We start from the raw sequence: 12526 nt of genomic DNA, 5'->3' as shown, positions 1-12526 counted from the left end.
ATGAATTACTGGCCATTGCTGAAGGCAAGAAAATGGGCTAGGCTAACCTACATCTGGTCTACACAGCACTTTTGTGGCGCATGACACACAGCAAGGGCATCTCACGCTGAGTGGGGCACATTTCACACAACTTCAGTCACCAGAAGTTAGCTGCCGGTGTGAGTCATCTCTCCTCCTGTAGTCAGCAGCAGGAGACAGGCACCTCCATGCACCAAAGAAAGCCTGCAGATAACCAGCTTACTCTAGATGCCAGCTGTTGATGGCAAAAAGTAGGTGAGGTGAACTGCTGATGACAGCACCCATGGAAAACACAAAGGTCACAGGGCTCTGAGTGTTTCAGCCTGTTCTCAAGCCCACATGTATCTGCAGTGATGACATCTTCTTGGCGCTTCAGCTCAAAACACAGGGCAGGAGGGGAATCCAGGCAGAGATGGGGCCCTTGGGAATCACACACACACTTTGCTCCATAGCTGGGCATGGTGGTGGCAGTGAGGACATCCATGCACCAGGAGGGAGCTGGGATTGGGATCCTTCAGGAGCTCCTCCATCCCCAGGGTCCTAGAGGTCATAGGCATCCCTGGGGCTGCCACTGCTGTACCCCAAATGCTGCCTGCCACAAGCATTTTTCACAGGCATGGGAAGGACTGAAGTTATGCAATGCTCCTGGTGCCTCATGTGCCTCCTGGCAAAAGCTCTGTGCCTGCAGGTTTGCATAGGGGTCAGCATCTGTGCATGCTCTTCCTCCAAGTGCAGCATGGCTGGGTTTGAGGTTTTCATAGAATCATCATAGAATCATAGAATGGTTTGGGTTGGAAGGGACCATAAATATTATCTAGTTCCAACCCCCTGCCATGGGGTTTTACCATTGATCCCTCACAGTGGGGATTTGCCTTGCCATTCCTTGCACGTCACAGAAGATGCCAAAGCATCCAAGAAGGATGTATATCTTCAAGATAGCTTTAACAAAGAAAAAATTCACCAGCTCACACCAATACTGCCTTTTCTAAAGGAAGAGCTCTACTAACAGATATTCATGGGAATCTGACCTTGTTGGCCTGACATTTGTGATCGTGGTAGGTAGCACAGTGATTAAAACCGTGATGTTGTTGAGCCTTTAATCTAATTTGGGGGATTTAGAGGTGGGTTCTGTACACACAATATTGACTGCCAGAGACTTAGCAGCAGACCCAGAGGGGAAGAGGGAGCCTGTGGAGATTTTGCTGGTAGTCAATATTTTGCAAACACTTTACACTCAGGCCCTTGCAGTGAGGAATATGGGATTAGAATCTGCTGTTATGAGCTGGGGATTTGGCTGTGCTAGCAAGCCACCAGCTTGCCTGCTTCTTCTAGCCCTTTGCAGTCCCAGTTCACAGCCGTACCTTTCAAATGAGACATTTGCACATAAAAAAAGGACATGTAGTGATAGGCCAAGGGGAAACAGCTTCAAACTGAAAGAGGGAAGATTTATATTAGATATTAGGAAGAAGTTATTTTCTGTGAGGGTGGCAAGATACTGGAACAGGTTGCTCAGAGAAGCTGTGGCTGCCCCATCCCTGGCAGTGTTGGATGGGGCTTTGAGCAACCTGGTTTAGTGGAAGGTGTCCCTGCCTGTGGCAGGGGGCTTGGAATTGAATGAGCTTTAAAGTCACTTCCAACCCAAACCATTCTGTGATTCTATGAAACACAGTGCAGTTGGGGCAACCAGCTTTACAGAACATTCTCTTTTTTGAGAGAGAGAAAAGCACTAATGCGCATGATAACAGATCTGTAAACCACATTCTCTAGTAGTTAGATGAAGTGTGCTGGGAGTTCACATCTACCCCAGTGTTTACACTGGACCCAAATGTGCTCTGTAATTGGGTTGACACCTGAGGATTAAACATGTCGCTAGTGCTCCGTACATCCTGGACTGGGGAAGGGGACAACAGTCTTTTATTCAGGTTGTTTCTACAACATCACCCAGACCTTGGAATCATGCAAACAAAAAAATTGGCTAACATGAAAAGGTTGAGGCTTGCCAGAGCTGTCCAAACATATGTCCCAACTACCACGTTTTTGCTGCTTATACAGCTCCTTGTAACTGTTTATTGTTCTGGGAAATGCAAAAGGGCTGTTTACACAGTAGCTAAAGGAACATGTGGCAAAAGGCCACCAGATTTAGGATGAACACTGTTTTCATCACAAATCATAGAATCTGTGTGAATCTCATCTCCCAAACCTCTCTAGGCCATGCTGCTCATCCACAGTGCTTGGAGGCTGGGCACCTCTGCATAGACAAAAGGAGATATGTGAAAGTCATTTGTTCCAAGAGACTTAACTCAGGCTGTCAAATCATGTTGCTTGGCAGAGGCTGAGGACATGCTGTTGTGAGCTTTTTTACTTTAGGATGAACCTTTCAGATGCCAGCTTCTCATTGGTTTGGAGTTAAAACCATAAAACCTGACTGGGCCCCGTGTCAAGCTATAAATCAGTTTGTCATGTCAGAAAGCCTGGCACAGGGTTTGTGTTAGTTTCCAAACTGCACAGCTTGACCCGTGCTTGTTATCCAAGTCAACTGCTCAGAGACAAGCTGGGAGGTGACACTATCTCCTAGAGACTATTGCTTAACCAACACTCTGAAGAGAAGAGAGAGAAGAGGGAGATGAAGGGAATGGAGGGGTTCTTCAGGACTGTGGAAGTAATACGTAAATCCAGCAAAGAAATTAAAGCCCCAGGGTGAGTAGTCCTGCTTCAGCCAGGAGGATGAACTACATGCAATCTCAGTGCAACAGCATATGAAGTACTTCTTCAGAGCATGTTGCTGTGTAAAGGGGTGCCATTTGCCTGCACATGGATACTGCTAGAAGATATTTCTTCACCTCCCTGTCTTAAAGAGAGGTTTTCTTTCTCCTCCCCTTAATAAAATACCTTAAAATAGTTCAAATCATATCTAGGGCTGTGTCTCTGCTGCAACTTTCTCTGCAGAAGTACATAGAAATGCAGAGATGGACCCAATATTGGCAAATTGTATAGGCACGTTGTAATCCCACCTCTGCACTGAGCTTTGCCTGGACAGATTTTCCTTCAGAGCCAGCAAAACACCGTCTACACGAGCTGCTGGAAGAGTTTTTTTCCACCTCTAATCTCTTTCTCCTTCCATGTACAACTGTCCCCTTCACCCAGAATCACACCTGCATTGCAGCAGGAAGGGAGTCCTGAGCAAGGAGCTCGCTCCTGAGCTGTAGCCCCACTGCCCCTGCAGATTTATTTTGTGACCTCAGGATAGTGTCTAAAGTTGCTATCTTTTCTGCTGGGAAATGGTAGCACTGGCACTGCTGCTCCCCATATGAAGTGGTGAAAGGCTAAAACAAGACAGGACATGAGGCACAGGCCCTCCTGCAACAAGGCTGCACACCTGGGATGGACAGGCAGACAGATGGACTAAGCGGAGCTGGAATATGTTACATCCACAGAGCAGTCGGCATTCCCTAGGGTGTTTTCTGTCAATCCCAGAGCCCTGGCAGATAACCTGATTGAGAAATGAGACTTGCTCACAGCTCAGCCAAAATATCAAGCCCTGAAATATCGCCAGCTCCTTGGGGTCCCTCACAGGACCTGCATGTAGCAGGTGAGTGTATTTTAAGGTCAGGCTCTCAAGTGGAGCAGAGTGAAGGGTTGGCACAGCTCAGGAGCGTGGCAGTCCCTTCCATCGGGTGCCCTGTGTTGCTCTCACTGTGATGCCTTAAAAGGCTGCTAGCACTGAGATGCTGTGGTCCTTATCTCCTGATGATGGCTGGCACTTTGGAGATACTATATTTATAGCTCACCCAAGGCACAACTGCCTAACTGTCTAATTGCTGAACACATAGTTTGGGCAATCCAATAAAGCAGCAAGTCTGTCCCCGTCCTCTCTTGTTCACAGGCTGACAAGCAGAGGCAGCATAGAGCTGCAGCAAGGTAAGGCAGTGCCTTGTTTTGGTTTTCATTGTCCTTTGGGCCCTTTCCTGCTTTTAGCTTTTCCCTTTGCAATGATTTCTCAGGGCTCTGTGTAGACACCATGAGGGGAGCACTGCTTTCTTAGGGGAAGAGTGGATTTTAAGCTGTTTGTTCCCTGGTTGATGCCAGGGCACACACAGAGAGCCTCTCTTTGTATTTCCAGTCTGCTGTTGGGAACCAGGTGCTAACTAACAGCTGCTCTTTAGTTTCTGCACTAATAATACTCTGCCAGGTTTTCATGTTCTCAAGGAACACAGCTATGTCTAACTATAGAGACTTTCCTGGTTTGAATAGCAAACTGAATGACTTCAAGCAAAAAGCTTTTAATTAGGTTTGTTTGTGGTTTTTCTTCCCTTTATAAGCATTTTCTTCTTTATGATGACTATTTGGAAAATGAATAGATAGTGGGAAAAAAAAAAAAAAAGAGGACAGAAGGAACATTTTAATGCTTTCCCCTCTTTCAGTCTATTTCCTAATGGCCATGAAAGAAAGAAAGGCAAATTACAGGAGATGCTTGTGGATTTCATGTTTCAAACAATTACTTGCTATGGATTACAGCAGCTGTGGGAAAATGGAAAAAGAAAGAGAAGTTACTGAAACGTAACTGTGTCTCAAAGCAGGAATTCATCAGAAGTAGCCTGTAACATAGCTTTAGGAATAACTGCCGAATGCCAATTATCAGGCTATTGTTACATTAAATGACTTTTACACTCATCTTATGAGAGCATTAATTTTCAAATGAAGCCAATGAAAGAAGACCTCTTTGGAAAAATAAGATTGTTTGTGCATGTGTGTACATTTGTTTGGATGCATTTACACATGCATTTTCAATATAAACCTTCTTATAACAAAAGGCTTTTTAATCCAAAGATCACAAAGTACGACACAAAGGTAAGCAATACACATTTACTTTTAGCCCGAGAACTGAAGCTATCACATTTTGCACCAGAGTTCATTTACTATTCCATTATTTAGGAAATTAAGTGAAAGAAGCTTTTTTCCAAAGTGCTTAGCAACTGTTGCTGCATGGGCTTTGTCAAGATCCTGGGTCTCTGGCACCCCTGAGGAGCAGGATTCCTTAGTCCTGACTCAAAGTCAAAGGTAGTAGGAAATGTCAGCCCAGTTAAAAGAGTTTGGGATTGGGCTCAGTCCCTAAGTGAGGATTTCAAAGGCAAAAGGGTAGGTCCTTAGTTGATCTGAAGCTGATGGAGAGCCACTACCTTCTGCTGAGAGGTATGTCAGCTCCTGATCTGTTCGGTGGACGTGGAGCAATTGGGTCTGATCCCAGGGCTGTCTCTCGGGCTCTGTCATGGCAACGCATGCAATACACTCAGCCATGTTCCAACAGCAGATGCAGCCCTGGGGCTGTGTCCAGGTCATTAAACACTCTTGGCCTCTGAAAGCAAGTGGCCACATCCAGAACATCTTGTAGGGACAGTATTTTCTCCCAAGCCATGCTTTGGAGGGAAAGCCGCAGCCAGGTCTGGGCAGCCAACCAGCATGGTTGACTAAGTCTCAGTGCCTGGGAGCATCCATGTTTGATTTATGAGCATAGACATAGCCACTGATGGTGCCCTCACATGTCCAACTTCAGCCACGACAGGGACTCAGTTCCGTGGTGGTTGTCCTCAGTTAACATGTCTTTGTGGCTGAGCTCTCCAGACTTATGCTGGTGGGGGCTGTGGCAGTCAGTGTAGATGGTGCCGAGACAGCACACTTAAAAGCAAGCTCGCTCCACCTTTCATGTGAAGAACAGCACAAAACCTAACTGGAATAAAAAGGAATGTAAAATACCCAAATCATCTGCACATGCCTATCTTATCTTGGGGCTTACTGTCCCTGCACGGATGTCTTGGAAGTCTTAATGTCTTCAGACACTGCAGCCAGCGCTTCCGCATGTCTCTCTGTTCTCTAGTAGTAACAGTCTCATCACTAGACTGTGGTCTGCTCTGTTCAGATCTGCACAGCGCTCCAGTCTCCTGCTCCCCAGCACTGGTGAGATGAGTTTTGTGCATTGGCTGGAGCCCAAAGGTATTGTGTCCCACCAGAGAGCACAGCATTGACTATTAGTGAGTCACCAGTGGGAGCTGGCAGCTACCTTAGCTGGACCTGCTGCTCCGCTCGATCTGTTTCTTCCAAGATCTTGCTATTAAGCTAAACTGATGTGCCTGCACAGTAAACTATGCAATAAAGAAATCATGTACAAAACCAATACCTTTTAATAGAGTAGTGTCACTTCTCCCGTACTAGAACTTTTCTCATGTCCTCAAATTCGTTGTCTACCATCCAAACCTCAGGCTAAAACAATAAAAATAACAAAATCATTCTGGTTGGGCTCTTAAAGTATTGCCACTGGGGTATTAACAGTATTCCCTCTGAAAAACAAGAAGCAGATGCAGCATTCCAATCATGTGCAGCGAAACATTAGGGTGTTTTAAAAAAATTACATTGGCCAAACATCTTTAGCTTGAAAAAATGCAGGAATATGCATAATAATGCAGTTTTTTTCACTGCATTCGAATTTAAAAGTGAAATATAACAAAAAGACCCAAAGCCTCATTCCCAAAGTGAACCCATTTTAAAAGCAGTCTTTCCAACAATAATACTTTTTTCTTACCTACCATTTGAAATTATGATTAATGGATGAATAACTTTACTTTTTCCCTTCCAAACAGCAAGCCATCAGAACAAGGCAGACTTTTGATTGCAGCTGGCAAGAGGCTGGGAGGGGGCAGACTCATTCAAATGCTTCTTTAATGCAGAAAATGTAAAAGGCCATTTTACAAGGAAGAAATCCAAAGGAGGAAGGGAATGTGAATACTGACTTGGGGGTGAAATCCTGTCCCCACTGAAATCAATGGGAGTTTTCTCAGAAACATCCACTGATTTCAGCAAAGCGCAGATCTCCTCCTTTTCCTTCTGATAGTGCCCAACTTGTGTAAATTTGTACAACCAAAGCACATTTTCACATTTCTTCTTGCCAGTTTTCCTTTTTTGTAGCTGTGTGCTGTCTAACCAGGGTACAGGCACTCTGACACAGTTGTTTTTCAGTGAGATGAATTATTACTGCCTGCAATACTCTAGCTTAGGCTTTATATCACAGCGAGTACAGCTTCATGCTGATAAATCTGAGGCTGTTTCAACAATGTTCATCATCTAATGCTGATTAGCTGTGAGAAGCATAAGGTGTACTACACAGAGTCCTAGATTTTCTGACAGCAGTTGGAGCAATCCTGCCTGGTTTTGCTCATCTCATTCTGACACCAAAGTGGAAGGAGCACTACACATTTTAAAGGGATCCATCAGCTTCATAAAACCCGAAATGTTTCTGCTGCAGGTTGATTTACTGGCTACAGTTAACACGTGCCACCAAGAAGTAATGAAACTGAAAGAGCTACAAGGAAAAATATTTCTCCTCGATTCCACTTTATATTGTCAGTAACATTCTGTGTGAAGCCAGTTGTACAGCTTCTCCTTTATGATATTATTTCCTGCTGCCTCTGTGAAACGTCCTTATTGTAACAAATGAGAAGAAAACTCTCCTTCAAAAAAGGAAAGTTAAGTACACTATCAAACCGCATTGTCATGGAAGTAGAATGGGCACAGATGTGGGGACTGAAACTGTTTCACACACTTTATAAAACAAAGCCAGGGGGTTTCAGATCAGCATTCCCTGTCAAGCTTAATGGATTTTCACCAAAGTCTGACTAGAAATTTGCATGCTTTCTGTGGAGGGAAGGAGGTAACACTGACTAGTGTTCCTTTTTGGTAGTCTGCAGCTAGGAGAGCAAAGCCCAGCATGCCCTAGAGATTACCATATAAAAACAGGAATACCTGCAGTCCACATATGCCACCACACAGAAACCCATTATTCTGTTATATACCCCCTTTTTTAAATGCTGAGTATCCTAATTTTCTATGCATGAAGTCATCAACAGCAACACACTCCACAGCTTCCAGCATTGGATGCAGAAGGCAGCAGGACACTCAAAGGGTTAGGACAGCAAATATAATACAGAGATATGCCAATGCTGTATAGCATGGTACTCCTGGTGCAGAAAGATACAAGAGAAGCTATCAGAATAAACTCTATTTGTTGTAGCTTTCAACTTTTGGGTGTAAGCCCCAGGTCAGGAATTCTCATGAGCATAGGTTGAACACTCTGTTACATACTCGTATTGCCTTTATGTCATAGTGTAGAGTATTTCTTCTCTCAATATCCTTTTAGGGAAGAAAAGTAGCACTTTTGCCTAATTCAGAAATGAGAAGTAAGGGCCAGATCTGAAGGCACACTCAAGTGCTGAAGTGTGGCAAGGATTGGCAGGCTGTGAGACCCAGCTCAAGGCTGCAGTGACCCAGGGCTCCAAGAAAAATGTCTTGGAGACAGACTCATCCCCCTCTTCCTTTCATCTCCCTTAAAAATCCTTTAGCCAGTACGAGTGACATTGTGTCCAGATCTGCTCAATTAAGCAGGGGGGAATATCATGGCTGAATTCAGGTGTGAATTCTGTCTGGACATGATCTGTAGTGCCTTAGCTATTCGAGGTTAGGTCTCTGTGTGAACTAAAAATCCGGATTTCCTCTAGATTCAATGTGGAATGAAAAGCACATCTATAGGGCAATTCATTTCATCCTAAATAGGTGTCTAACAAATCACTGCTCACAGCCACCTCTCTTTCCTTATCCACTGAAGTGGGATCACAGGTGGGTTGTTTGGGTCAGCTCACATTTGGTCAGTTAAAATGAGGTGAGATGGATGTCACTATAAGTTTTTTTGCAAAGGTTACACAAAGCATTTTGTTGATCAAGGAACAGGCTTTGTTATCACAAGTCCCTGACTACTACCTGAAAACTCTCTCCTCCTTTCTAATTTTATGAACCAGGGTGCTTTAGTAATGCGGACTCTCTGCAACAAGAAGTAGGTTGTGGTGACTTCTCATCTTTTTCCTTGGTCACTTTTACTTCTTGTATTTGTCTTCCTGTATATTGCTGTGCTCTGGGGCATTCTCTGGACATTCATGCGGTGAACCATCTGGGTACTGAAGGAACTCTTGAAAGTCTGCTTCCAGGAACAAAGTGGGATTGAGAGCACAAAAAGAGTAGATGAATGGGAAGTGCTTCTGGTGGAAACAAGACCCACGTGGAAGTGTTTTATTAGGACTTTTTCCTGTCTTGGTAGGGCTGTAATAGAGAGCAATAGTCTAAAGAAATTGCTTTGCCTCTCAAAACAAAAGGCTACGAAAGAGTTTGCTCAGGAATGAAGGGTTATGAAAGAGCATAGAAATTTAGGACGAGACACTGAACTCTGGTGGTTTTCTCAACCATCCATTCTCATCTGCAGGGAGAAAAGAACACAAAACTATTTGGAAACTTGTAGCAGCGATAGTCTTTTCAGCTAACATGACCTGAAAACATTTCTGTCCAGTGCATCTTTTTGTGCAAAGCTGAAGGTCTCTGACAAATTTGAGATTGCATTGGAAACCTTCAGAGTCTTTTGCAGGAATCTTGAGCGGAAAGAGGAGGTTTTGCATGGGATTAGTTTCCTGATCTGGTGCTCTGAGTTAGACTTGTAGTCCAAATAATTTTCACTGAACTGCTCCAGCGTGACTGTGGTACCGATGGCAGCGAGGATGTCGGTGTCTCTCATTTTAGACTGACCTTTTAAAATAACAGAAAGAACAGAACTTTCACTACTAATGGAAGGTGCTTATGTAAGTTTCTTGGTTAGACAACCAATGGGAAAATACTCAATCACTATAAACAACCTATTATGAAAGACAATTAGAACTTCTTATCAAGACTGCCATTCATTTGTAAACTCTTTAACCCTTCATCTCATCAAATTCAACAAGAGTTTTACTCTGAGGCCTCCAAGATTGGCTGCAGAAGCATTTCTGAGCTTCCTGGTAATAATATTCACGTTTCTTTGTAAACCACAACCTTAAATAAAGCTGTGGTGTTATTTGTAGTGTCATCTTACTTAAGTCCCGCAGTTCAATAACTTGCAGATTCATAACCTAAGGAGGATTTAGATTTATTAATGTAATTAGTGTCATAGGATACAATTATTTGTTGCTGTGGAATACTGGTGGCTAAGCGGAGGATATAATTATATGGACTTGATTACATGAACATAGTATATGATGTGCATAGCAAAAAGACATGTTGTTCTGCTTAAGAATATCTTCAGGCAGACAGAAGTGAGGAAGACAGTGGTTGCAGATGTTGGAACCCCAGCACACACTGAAAAACAACTAGCAAACTGTCTGTTCCAAGGGCCCACACTCCACCATGTCTAAAGGCCAAGGGCACAGAATTACAAGCAACAAAGTATTCAGAAAAGAAGGACTAGAGTGGTCCAAAAAGGCTTGATCCTGACCCTGAGGAATAAACAGTGCATGAAACAGAGGAACAGACCACATCAAGCAAGCTACTGAAACCTCAGGAACAGGTTTTCTAAAGACATCCTTATGGAAAATAGCTAGATCTGTTTTACAGTCATGTTTCTCTGTAAAATACTTTTGTCTGAGTTAGAAACATTTTGGTTTATAAAGGAACTATTGGCCCTGAAGCCAACTGGCTTTGGCACAACTGATGTCCATACTGTCTTACCAGGTGAAACGAGATGGGCACATCCACCCTCCTTTGAGCAGGCCAGCTTTTGGGCCTTACTAGAGACTCCTTGCAAGGGCAATGGGGGCTTTGGGCTCAGCCAGATCTGGGGCTGCACTTACAATTGGACAGTGTGGACCATCCTCTGCTGCATTTGGACCAACACAAGCTACTTGTATAGACGCAGGAGGGGAAGGCAGAAGGGCCAGAGGAATGGGCGATGCGGTCACCCTGAGATCTCCCTGTCATTGGAACAAGGAGGTTGCAAGGAGATTGCAGTATGTGAGAGCAGTTTGTTCCTCCATCCTTTTCTCCTCAGCAGCCCTCACTTTGCTTCCAGTGGCAAACTGTACAGACAGCATGGCATGACTGGGCCACACTCTTGCACCATCATGAGCAGGAGTAACCAGCTTGCACACTGGAGAATCATTTGGGTCCATCCACAGTCTTCCCTTTGTCCTAGCCATTCCTCTCCATGTTATCATTGCTTCCGACCGGAGTCTGCCACTTCTCCCAGTTGACTGCTTTTGTTAATATTTTCCTCATTTGTTGAATGAGAGCAGCTGAGACCTAGCAAGTGAAAGGCATGGGCACATGCAGATTATCATGCCTGGAATGGGTTATGGTTAGACTATTCAAGCATTTGTGCTGGCTGCTGGGAGAGGATTTGTGACCAGACTCTCAGCCCTGACACCTACAGCCATGCCTCCTTTCTCCTTTTTCTCCTTGTGCTTACAAGTGCAAATGTAGGGTGGATATGCGCTTACTAAAGGAAACAGCAAACAGCTCTGGGTCCAAGGCATGCTCACATAGAGAGCCAGCAGGAGAAGCAGTGTGAGCATGGCTGTAGAAATGCCGTGGGCACCCAGCAGGGAAACCTGCCTTCCTCCCAGGTCTTCCTCAGCCCTCTCCTGCAAGGGAAGTTTCTGTTGCCTGCCAGTGCTGTGTCTGATGCCAGACAAGCCAGTGTCTTCCCCACATTTTTTTCTGAACATCCACATATTAGGAACTCCTCCTTGCAAATAAAGACTCTGGATTCTTGGAAATCCTTGTGGATATAAAGAAGAGACAGCATCACTGTGGACTGGGTCTTCAGGGAGCAGCCAGGCAGGCAGGCAGTGCCATTAGGAACAAAAGAAAGGACTACTGCTGCTTCATAACGTGATTGCTGATTCCACTCTAATGATTCAAAACAATCACTTATCTTCCAGCATGAGACTCATTACCTTCAAGACAAGCCATTGTTACAAACCTTTATTTCATTTTCGTTTGAATTTTATTCACAGTAACACAGAACCTCCACTAGAGAGTCTTGTGAATACAAACTTGGCAGGGACAAACACAATCCATATGTCTGTAAGGCTGACAATGGAGGGTATATTTTTTCAGCTCTATGTGAAGTGCTAGACATGAAATTTACATCAGCAGCTAAATGATTATTTTAATCCTATTATTTAAAGGGCCTGAGCACTTACAGAGCTCAAACTAAGCACAGGATCAACAGGACCCAACTTCAAAGTGCACGACCTAAGCTCATATTTTCAATTATAATATATGTCTGAACCTATGTCTCAGACCCTCTTGGCTTATCTGTAGTATATACAAACAGTTGTTGAGCAGAAAAACTACTGTTGCCATACATAGAATCATAGAATCATAGAATAGTTAGGGTTGGAAAGGACCTCAAGATCATCTAGTTCCAACCCCCCTGCCATGGGCAGGGACACCTCACACTAAACCATCCCACACAAGGCTTCATCCAACCTGGCCTTGAACACTGCCAGGGATGGAGCACTCACAACCCCCCTGGGCAACCCATTCCAGTGCCTCACCACCCTAACAGGAAAGAATTTCCTCCTTATATCCAATTTAAACTTCCCCTGTTTTAGTTTTAACCCGTTACCCCTTGTCCCGTCACTACAGTCCCTGACTAAGAGTC

The 12526-nt window shown here is 44.3% G+C and overlaps 1 protein-coding gene across 1 annotated transcript in view; it reads left to right on the top strand.

Moving 5' to 3' along the window:
- Positions 1 to 3843: 3843 nt before the first annotated feature.
- The window catches only part of FHL2 (four and a half LIM domains 2), a 42637-nt gene continuing 33954 nt past the window's right edge, over positions 3844 to 12526 (top strand). The window contains exon 1 of the mRNA XM_065677791.1: positions 3844 to 3936. The gene's annotated coding sequence lies outside the window, so the exon portion shown is untranslated. The remainder of the gene's footprint in view (positions 3937 to 12526) is intronic.

This window comes from Lathamus discolor, chromosome 4, assembly GCF_037157495.1.
Source record: "Lathamus discolor isolate bLatDis1 chromosome 4, bLatDis1.hap1, whole genome shotgun sequence".
Lineage (NCBI taxonomy): Eukaryota > Metazoa > Chordata > Aves > Psittaciformes > Psittacidae > Lathamus > Lathamus discolor.
The sequence above is the reverse complement of the archived record's forward strand: the minus strand, read 5'-3'. Positions and strand labels throughout refer to the sequence as shown.